Source organism: Pristiophorus japonicus, chromosome 12, assembly GCF_044704955.1.
Source record: "Pristiophorus japonicus isolate sPriJap1 chromosome 12, sPriJap1.hap1, whole genome shotgun sequence".
NCBI classification, from domain to species: Eukaryota; Metazoa; Chordata; class Chondrichthyes; family Pristiophoridae; genus Pristiophorus; species Pristiophorus japonicus.
The window spans coordinates 109472441-109483706 of NC_091988.1; the positions used below are offsets into that span (position 1 = coordinate 109472441).

The 11266-nt window shown below is 46.5% G+C and overlaps 1 pseudogene; it reads left to right on the forward strand.

The window, feature by feature from the left end:
- Positions 1–8958: 8958 nt before the first annotated feature.
- LOC139277415 (zinc finger protein 235-like) lies at positions 8959–11011 on the forward strand (annotated as a pseudogene).
- Positions 11012–11266: the final 255 nt, after the last annotated feature.

Here is an 11266-nt window from a genome sequence, read left to right on the forward strand (position 1 = left end):
GCTGGTTTCTCGGGTGCCAGCAGGTCCTTCATTAAGGCGTATGTTTTCGAGCCACAGCTGGTCAAGAGATGGGCTCCTCTCTTATCTGCCTTATCAACGCCCAACCAGTCTTTGGTTACAAAGCTTTGCTGGAGCCTTTCTATAAAGTCCTCCCTATTATCTCCAGCATTGTATTTCTCATCTGAGCCGTTGGTAGCCATTCTGTGGATTCTGTGATCCCGTAATTCGTCGCCACTGTAAAATCCTGTCCCTGCAGTACAGACTCACACGAGGCACATGCTGAAGTCCAGGTCACTCAGGACCTGCACCTTTATTTCACAGCTCTCGAGTGCCACACTTACCTGAGACCTGCCTTTCTATACCTGTGTGGGACAGGTGTGCAGTGTCTCCTGCAAGTGCACCCCTGGTGGTAAAAGTTTGCTTGTGGTTACAGGTCATATCTAGTTACACTCATGTATAGCATGGTAAGATACAGTTATATACAGTGGTGTGAGATACATGACAGTGACCCCAAAGCCAGGGACTACTTTCACTGAGACACGAAAGGCAGGGACCACTTACACTGGGATACCAAATCCAGGGACTACTTGGAGTGTGACACAGAATCTGGGGACCACTTACACGAGGGCACCAAATCCAAGGACTACTTACACTGTGATACCAAATCCAGGGACTACTAACAGTGTGACACCAACTTTTGGGACCACTTACACTGAGACACCAGTATTTTCCTTTTTTAATAGATTCATGAGACTAAAGGTGGACAAATTTAGAAACTGTGTTTTTGACTACAAAGTCTAAATCGTTAATATAAATTGGGAACATCATAAACCACCTTCTGCCACTGCGAACTGTTACATTTTACCCCATCGCTCTGCTTTCTGTCATGAAGCAGGTTGACTATCCATTATGCTACTCGTCCTCTGACTCCACATTCTCTGAACTTGTCCATCAGTCTATTATGAGGAAGAGGGTGTTTGAAGACCAGGACCTCAAACCCAGCACCAAGCTCATGGTCTACAGAATAGTACTGATACCCGCCCTCCGATATGCTTCAGAGTCATGGAGTATGTACAGCTAGCACCTCAAAGCACTGGATAAGCATCTGTGGCTAACTAAGGAAATAAGGGAGAGTGTCAAATTGAAAACAAGAGCATACAATGTGGCCAAGATGAATGAAAGGCCAGAGGATTGGGAAACTTTTAAAAGCCAGCAAAGAACAAGTAAAAAAATAATAGACAGGAAATAGATTATGAAAGTAAACTAGTATGAAATATAAAAATAGATAGTAAGAGTTTCCCCATTACATAAAAAGGAAAAGACTGGCTAAAGTTAATGTTGGTCTCCTAGAGGATGAGACTGGGGAATTAATAATGGCAGAGATGCTGAGCTAGTATTTTGTATTGGTCTTCACGGTAGAAGACATTAAAAACATCCCAACAATGGATAATCAAGGGGCTAAAGAAGTAGTACTGGTAAAATAATGGGACTAAAGGTGGACAAGTCCCCTGGACCTGATGGCTTGCATCCTAGGGTCTTAAAGGAAGTGGCTGCAGAGATAGTGGATGCATTGGTTGTAATTTACCAAAATTCCCTGGATTCTGGGGAGGTACCAGCGGATTGGAAAATCGCAAATGTAACGCCCCTATTTAAAAAAGGAGGCAGACAAAAAGCAGAGAACTATAGGCCAGTTAGCCTAACATCTATCGTTGGGAAAATGCTGGATTCCATTATTAAAGAACCAGGAGGAGGACATTTGGAAAAGCTTGATTCAATCAAGCAGAGTCAGCATGGTTTTATGAAAGGGAAATCATGTTTATAAATTTGCTGGAGTTCTTTGAGGATGTAACGAGCAGGGTCGATAAGCGAGAACCAGTGGATGTGGTATATTGGGATTTCCAGAAGACATTCGATAAGGTGCCACATAAAAGGTTACTGCACCAGATAACATTTCCTGGGGTTGTGGGTAACATATTAGCATGGATTGAGGATTGGCTAACTAACAGAAAACAGAGTCAAGATAAACGGGTCATTTTCCAGTTGACAAACAATAAGTAATGGGGTGCCGCAGGGATCGGTGCTGGGTCCTCAATTACTTTCAATCTATATTAATGACTTGGATGAATGGACCGAGTGTAATGTAACCAAGTTTGCTTATAATACAAAGATGGGTGGGAAAGCAAATTGTGAGGAGTGCACAAAAAATCTGCAAAGGGATATAGACAGGCTAAGTGAGTGGGCAAAATTTTGGCAGATGGAGTATAATGTGGGAAAATGTGAGGATATCCACTTTAGCAGAAAAAATAGAAAAGCAAATTATAATTTAAATGGAGAAAAATTACAAAGTGCTGCAATACAGAGGGACCTGTAGGTCCTTGTGCATGAAACACAAAAAGTTAGTATGCAGGTACAGCAAGTAATCAGGAAGGCAAATGGAATGTTGGCCTTTATTGCAAGGGGGATAGAGTATAAAAGCAGAGAAGTCCTGCTACAACTGTACAGGGTATTGATGAGGCCACACCGAGAGTACTGCGTACAGTTTTGGTCTCCTTATTTAAAAAAGGATATACTTGCATTGGAGGCTGTTTAGAGAAGGTTCACTGGCTTGATTCCACAGATGAGAGGGTTGACTTATGAAGATAGGTTGAGTAGGTTGGGTCCATACACATTGGAGTTCAGAGAATGAGAGGTGATCTTACCAAAACATATAAGATAACGAGGGGGCTCAACAGGATGGAGGCAGAGAGGATATTTCCACTCATTGGGGAAACTAAAACTAGGGGACATAGTCTCAGAATAAGGGGCCACCCATTTAAAACTGAGATGAAGAGGAATTTCTTCTCTGAGAGGGCTGTAAATTTGTGCAATTCACTGCCCCAGAGAGCTGTGGAGGCTGGGTCTTTGAATATATTTAAGGCGGAGATAGACAGATTTTTTAGTGATAAGGGAATAAAGGGAGAGGGCAGGGAAGTGGAGCTGAGTCCATGATCAGATCAGCCAGGATCTCATTAAATGGCGGAGCAGGCTCGAGGGGCCAAATGTTTCTATTCCTATTCCTATTCCTGTTCCTATTTCTTGTGCTCTTCTGTTAATGTGTGTGTGAGCTGTGATTTAAACCTTACAGTGGTACCAGAAGTGGGATAGAAACATAGAAAAATAGATGCAGGAATTGGACATTTGGTCCTTCGAGCCTGCACCACCATTCAATAAGATCATGGCTGATCATTCACCTCAGTACCCCTTTCCTGCTTTCTCTCCATAACCCTTGATCACTTTAGCTGTAAGGGCCATAGCCAACTCCCTCTTTAATATATCTAACGAACTGGCATCAACAACTCTCTGTGGAAGAGAATTCCACAGGTTAACAACTCTCTGTGAAGAAGTTTCTCCTCATCTCAGTCCTAAATGGCTTACTCCTTATCCTTAGACTGTGACCCCTGGTTCTGGACTCCCCCAACATCGGGAGCATTCTTTCTGCATCTAACCTGTCCAGTCCCGTCAGAATTATATATGTTTCTATGAGATCCCCTCATTCTTCTAAACTCCAGTGAATACAGGCCCAGTTGATCCAGTCTCTCCTCATCTATCAGTCCTGCCATCCCGGGAATCAGTCTAGTGAACCTTCGCTGCACTCACTCAATAGCAAGAATGTCCTTCCTCAGATTAGGAGACCAAAACTGAACACAATATTCCAGGTGAGGCCTCACCAAGGCCCTGTACAACTGCAGTAAGACCTCCCTACTCCTACACTCAAATCCCCTAGCTATGAAGGCCAACATGCCATTTGCCATCTTCACAGCCTGCTACACCTGCATGCCAACCTTCAATGACTGATGTACCAGGTCTCGTTGCACTTCCCCTTTTCCTAATCTGCCGCCATTCAGATAATATTCTGCCTTTGTGTTTTTGCCACCAAAGTGGATAACCTCATATTTATCCACATTATACTGCATCTGCCATGCATTTGCCCACTCACCTAACCTGTCCAAGTCACCCTTCAGCCTCTTAGCATCCTCCTCACAGCTCACACCGCCACCCAGTTTAGTGTCATCTGCAAATTTGGAGATATTACTCTCAATTCCTTCATCTTATTCATTGATGTATATTGTAAATAGCTGTGTCCTAGCACTGAGCCCTGCAGCACCTCACTTAGTCACTGCTTCCCATTCTGAAAAGGATCCGTTTATCCCAACTCTCTGCTTCCTGTCTGCCAACCAGTTCTCTATCCACGTCAGTACATTACCCCCAATACTATGCGCTTTGATTTTGAACACTAATCTCTTGTGTGGGACCTTGTCAAAAGCCTTTTGAAAGTCCAACTACACATCCACTGGTTCTCCCTTGTCCACTCTACTTGTTACATCCTCAAAAAATTCCAGAAGATTTGTCAAACATGATTTCCCTTTCATAAATCAATGCTGACTTGGACCGATCCTGTTTCTGCTTTTCCAAATGTGCTGCTATTTCATCTTTAATAATCACAGAATAGGAGTTTATACAGGTCTCGGTTTGAGAACCAGGGAGACTTCATCGACCGCATGTGATCTAGAGTTTCAGCAGCAGATAGGCTCAGACAGGGGCAGAGACAGGTGATTACACAGGTGGAATGAGGCCTTTGGGTCAAAGAGGAGCTCAGGGTCATTTAGGCCATTGAGATTGTAAACAGGCTGTTTCTGCCTCAGACAATGGCGAGGGAGGAAGATGGAGGTGGTCACTGTGGAATGGTGATTGTAGTGGGGACCCCATCAGCCCGAGCGTTAATCCAACCCTGGGAAGGCCCATCGGCCCGAGCATTAATCCACCCCTGTGGTCCCATAAACTAGAGTATTAATCCACCCCTGTGGTCCCGTAAACTAGAGCATTAATCCACCCCTGTGGTCCCATAAACTAGAGCATTAATCCACCCCTGTGGTCCTGTAAACTAGAGCATTAATCCATCCCTGTGGTCCTGTAAACTAGAGCATTAATCCACCCCTGTGATCCCATAAACTAGAGCATTAATCCACCCCTGTGGTTCCGTAAACTAGAGCATTAATCAATGCTTGTGGCCCCGTAAACTAGAGCATTAATCCACCCCTGTGGTCCCGTAAACTAGAGCATTAATCCACCCCTGTGGTCCCGTAAACTAGAGCATTAATCCATGCTTATGGCCCCGTAAACTAGAGCATTAATCCACCCCTGTGGTCCCATAAACTAGAGCATTAATCCACCCCAGTGGTCCCATAAACTAGAGCATTAATCCACCCCTGTGGTCCCATAAACTAGAGCATTAATCCATGCTTGTGGCCCCGTAAACTAGAGCATTAATCCACCACTGTGGTCCCATAAACTAGAGCATTAATCCATGCTTGTGGCCCCGTAAACTAAAGTGTTAATCCACCCCTCAGGGAGCCCCATCGGCCCGAGTATTAATCCACCCCTGGGGAAGGTCAATAGGCCCGAGCATTAATCCATCCCTGGGGAAGGCCCGAGCATGAATCCACACCGGAGAACTTCACTTAACTCCTGCACTCTGAATTGTGTTTTGTAGCCATCTTTTCAACCATTCTGTTACCTGACCCTTGACCCCACACATTCTGACCTTGGTCATCTTGTAGATCATACATACTGCAGAGACAATGCATAACTGATGGAGGGGATCGACATTGTAGCAAGTGTGCTGCCTTGTGGCCCGTGTGTTTTGAGGTACTGTTAGTAGCATTTTTCATCTTGGGGGGGGGGGGTGGCGGTGGTGGGCTGGGACTGCTGCCAGCTTATTAAATCCATTAACAGCTTCTCAGGTAGGACACACAAAAATGGTGCCTCGTAAGATTCCGTCTGAATAACAGGTCTGCACTGAAGTTAGAAAACACATTTAGTAAACATTTAGCAATTAAGCCCGACAGGACGGGGCCTGAGATACGAAGTTGTAACCTCATATCCACGTCAACTGGGAGGGATTATGGAGTATCCTCCTCAAATTCGGCTGCCCTCAAAAGTTTGCTTCATGCCTGCTTCACGATGACATGCACACCGTGATCCAGACCAACGGATCCACCACAGACCCAATACACGTGCGGACTGGGGTCAAGCAAGGCTGTGTCATCGCACCAACGCTCTTTTCGATCTTCCTTGCTGCAATGCTCCATCTCACCCTCAGCAAGCTCCCCGCTGGAGTGGAGCTAAATTACAGGACAAACAGGAAATTGTTCAACCTCCGTCGCCTCCAGTCCAGAGCCAAGGTCGTCCCATCCTCTGTTACTGAATTACAGTATGGAGACGATGCTTGCATTGGTGCACTCTCAGATGTCGAACTCCAAACCATTGTCAACAACTTCACTGAAGCATATGAGAGTGTGAGCCTTACACTAAATATTCATAAGTCAAAGGTTCTCTACCAACCTGCCCCCACCACACAATACTGCCCCCTAATTATCAAGATCCATGACAAGGCATTGACCAACTTGGACCATTTTTCATACCTCGGGAGGCTAATTTCAACAAGGGCAGACATCGATGATGAAATCCAACACCGCATTCAGTGTGCCAGTGCAGCCTTTGGTCGCCTGGGGAAAAGAGTGTTTGAAGACCAAGATCTCAAACCCAGCACCAAACTCATGGTCTACAGAGCAGTAGTGGTACCCGCCCTCCTATATGCTTCAGAGATAGGACTATGTATAGCAGGCACCTGAAAGCACTGGAGAAGTACTAACTCTGCCTCCGCAAGATCCTGCAAATCCATTGATAGGATAGGTGCGCTAACATCAGTGTTCTTGCTCAGGCCAACATCCCCAGCATCGAAGCATTGACCACGCTCGATCAGCTCTGATAGACAGGCCACATCATCCGCATGCCTGATACTATACTCCCAAAACAAGCACTCGACTCAGTGCTCCAACATGGCAAGCGAGCCGTGGTGGGCAGAGGAAATGCATCACGGACACCCTCAAAGCCTCCTTGAAAAAGTGGAACATCCCTGGCCCAAGACCGCTCAAAATGGAGGAGAAGCATCCGGGAAAGCACAGAACACCTCGAGTCTCTTTGCCAGGAACACGCGGAAGCCAAGTGCAAACAGCGGAAGGAATGCACGCCAACTCAAGCACCCCACCCATCCCTGCAACCACCGTCTGCCCCACCTGTGACAGAGGCTGCAGGTTCTGCATTGGACGAGTCAGTCACCTGAGAATTCGTATTAGTGTGGAAACAAATCATCCTGGACTCCGAGAGACTGTCTAAGAAGGAGAAGAAGAGTAACTGAAATGTGGCGGCCAGCGAACTTCGCACGATGGCAGAGGGAGTTTTGAGATTGTGTACAATGTACTAATTCATTTTGTTTATTACCCCATCGGTCACAATCTCGATCGGATGATAAAAAATGATCTGTTCGTAAATTGGGGCTCTAAAATGGCGGTGTGTTTACCCGCAGTGCCCCGCGCGGCGAAATGTGCCCTATCAATGACTACAAGAGCCCAGTGCGCAGGTGCAGCTGGATTGGGTGTGTAGTTTGAGCATGCGCAGTGCGAATTGCAGCGACAAGCTGACGCGGAGGAGACGCTTCCGGACGGCGGTAAGAGTTTGTGGGAGCAGCAGAAGAATTAGACCGGCGGGTGGGCGGGGAAGCTTCATAAACACCCGGTGTAGGCCTGAGGCTCGTGTTTGCTCCGCGGTGAAAGGCCCGGCCGCCCGGGTCAACGGGGTCACTGGCCGCCATCCTGGAACCCAGGACCTTGTGACTGAGAGACGACAGTGCCACCCACAGCTGGCACTCAATCTATAAATATGGTCAAAATAACACAAGCAAACCTTCACAGAAAGCAACTTTGGGAACAACTGAATAAATCTGGATCTGGAACACTACCTGAACACGTGCTGGGAGCTGATTCCACCAATGATTTTACAAGTGAGATGGACAGGTCCTTGAGGATGGATCTTACAGGGACAGGGTTATGGACGACAAGCCGGGATGTGGGACTGAGCACCACTATTGAGGCAGCACAGGCACTATGGGCCCAATGGCCTCCTGTGCTGTGTGTTTCTATGATTCAATGAACACTAACAGAACCAAACAAAAAAATTATCTTCCTTGGTTATCGATTATTTCACTAAATGTAAACAGAGTGCACTATACACTAACAACTTACAATAAAATGTCCCAAGGCGCTTCACAGTCGCGTCCCAGACAAGAATTGACACATACTTTGTTTGTGGTGCATTGCACTTACACAAAGTTCCTTCACAATTGTAACCATGTTATTGCGATTGATACGGAGGCTGCGCTCACTCTCCTCGTACACCTGGTCTCCAAAGGATGCACAACAGGAGTAATGCTGCTGAGCTCAGCTCTTTCTGATCAGAAAATGTCAACTATTTAGCCTCGCCAGGAAATGCAGAAAAGAGGCAGCAGTGCTCAGTGGCTGCCCAGGAAAGAACGATTTACATTAAACTCCTTCACCCAAAGAGCGGTATGAATGTGGAACTTGCTGCCACAGGGAGTAGTTGCGGCAAATAGAATGGATGTATTTAAGGGGAAGCTGGCAAAGCACATGGGAGAAAGGAATAGAAGGATATGCTAATAGGGGGAGATGAAGTGTGGGCTCGTATGGAGCATAACCAGCGGCATTCGGGCTGAATAGCCTGTTTCTGTGCTGTACAATCTATGTAATTCTATGTAACAAGAGAAGAAAGAATGTTCAAATAAAACTAGAATTATCTGTTCTGAATTTCAATCCTGAACTTACCGTGATGACTTTTTTAAACTGCTTTACAGGGAATATCATCGGGCTTTCAATGTGGAAGGAGAAATGTTTGTCTGTTCTATCTGTGGGGAAAGATTTCAAACATCAGTGACTGGAGAAGGCCCGAGATACACACACCGGAGTGAGTGTTCCAGTGCAGTGGCTGTGGAAAGAGCTTTAACCAGTTACACAGCCTGAAAACATCACCATTCACAGCGGGGAGAAACCGTACACGTGTTGTGTGTGTGGACGCGGCTTCGACTGATCGTCCAACCTGGAGAGACACAAGGACACCCGCACCACGGAGAAACCGTGGGAATGTGAGGACTGTGGGAAGGGATACAAGTTCCCGTCTCGGTTGGAAATTCATCGACGCAGTCACACCGGGGAGAGACCGTTCATCTGTCCCGTGTGTGGGAAGGGATTCAGTTGGGCATCCGTCCTCCAATCACACCAGCGAATTCACACTGATGAGAGACCGTTCAGTTGCTCTCAGTGCGGGAAGAAATTCAGGCAGTCAGCCGCCCTCATTGGGCACAAACGTGTTCACACTGGGGAGAGGCCGTTCACCTGCACCGTGTGTGGGAAGGGATTCATTTCTTTTTCCCACCTCACTATTCACAAGCGAGCTCACACTGGGGAGAGGCCATTCATCTGCTCTGTGTGTGGGAAAGGATTCATTTCCTCAGCCAACCATTTGATACACCAGGCTATTCACACTGAGGAGAGGCCGTTCACCTGCTCCGTGTGTGGGAAGGGATTCAGCCGTTCATCCCACCTTTTGACACACCAACGCACTCACACTGGGGAGAGGCCATTCACCTGCTCGGTGTGTGGGAAGGGATACATTTGTTCATCCCACCTCATTGCACACCAACTTGTTCACTCTGATAACAGACCTTTTAAATGTTCTAACTGTGAGAAGAGATTTAAAAGCACAAATAGTCTGCTCAAACACCAACGCACTCACACTGGGGAGAGACCATTCAACTGTTCCTTCTGTGAGAAGCGATTCACTCGTCCATCCCATCTGCGGGCACACCAGCAAGTTCACAAGTGACTGCAGGGCTTGGATTCTGCTGTTAATCGCATCCACCAGCTTGCATTTATATAGCTCCTTTAACTCAGCTTGCCCCGCTCACCCATCACCCCTGTGCTTGCTGACCTACATTGGCTCCCAGTTGAATAATGTCTCGATTTTAAAATTCTCAGCCTTGTTTTCAAATTCCCTCCATGGCCTCACGCCTCCCTACCTCTGTAAGCTCCTCCAGCCTGTAAGGGGATCAAGTATTGTCACCCAAGTGGAAGTAGACAGACAGATGTCACTAAAGTAGATACTGAAGGTCGTGAATTGTTCGGACACATAAAATGGTCCAGATTAAAGGGCTTATCAGTAGTCGGAGGTTGTGAGGAGTCGGGAGTTGCTCCACCTCAAGGTCGGGATTGTAATATATCGCTTATTGACAGATTGCATGTAAAACTCGCTTATGTATGTAAAGCTCGCTTATAAAACTCGCTTAGAAATGGGTTTTTGGAGAAAGGCTAAGAAGCAAAGCTTGATGGTAAATGAACCAACAAATGTGTTGAAACATAGAAACATAGAAAATAGGTGCAGGAGTAGGCCACTCAGCCCTTCAAGCCTGCACAGCCATTCAATAAGATCATGGCTGATCATTCACCTCGGTACCCCTTTCCTGCTTCTCTCCATACCCCTTGATCTCTTTAGCCATAAGGGCCAAATCTAACTCCCACTTGAATATATCCAACGAACTGGCCTCAACAACTCTCTGCGGTTTAGAAACTTTAGTACAGACTGATAGAACATGGAAACTTACATATTTAGAACAGAACACCACCTACCAAAGACAGTGGGGAGTGGGCTGTCTGGAAACCTAGATTGTAGCAGCAGCTGCATTCATGGGAACGAGAGAGTTTTGCTTGGAGCTCTTGGGAAAGGGATAATATTGGCTGATAAGAAACCAGGTTCATATCAAATCCTGGGAAACAAGGTCAACCAACACGTCATGAGAAACTGAGGCAAAGTTGACACTGTAGAACAACACGTTCCAGAAGGGTGACATGTGATGGGAGGTGGACAGGTTTGGAAACCAGCAGCCAGTCTGATAAGGGTCTACGAATCAATGACGCTGTCGGCCAATCGGTGGTCATAGAAGATTTGTAGGAGGGTCACACACCTCGGAAAACTGTATAACTGTGCATGTACAAACCCTTGTATTTCTAAGGTTCGTTCCTGAACTCTTCCCCTGCATGCTTGAATAAAGATCGGTTGAACTGAGGTTTCATCTGTGTGATTCCGTGGTCACTATACGGGCGGGTGTCCACCTTGAAGAGGAGAAGTCTTTTTACCACAACAAGCCCCACAACCCTACGAGATATCTGCGCACCTCCAATTCTTGTGCATCCTCGATTTTAAGTGTTATGCTGATAGATTGAAATGAGGATAGACGGGAGGCTTGAGCTGATTGGGCCGAATGGCCTGTTTCTGCATCGTATATCCGATGTAATCGCTGCACCATTGGCAGCCTCGGTCC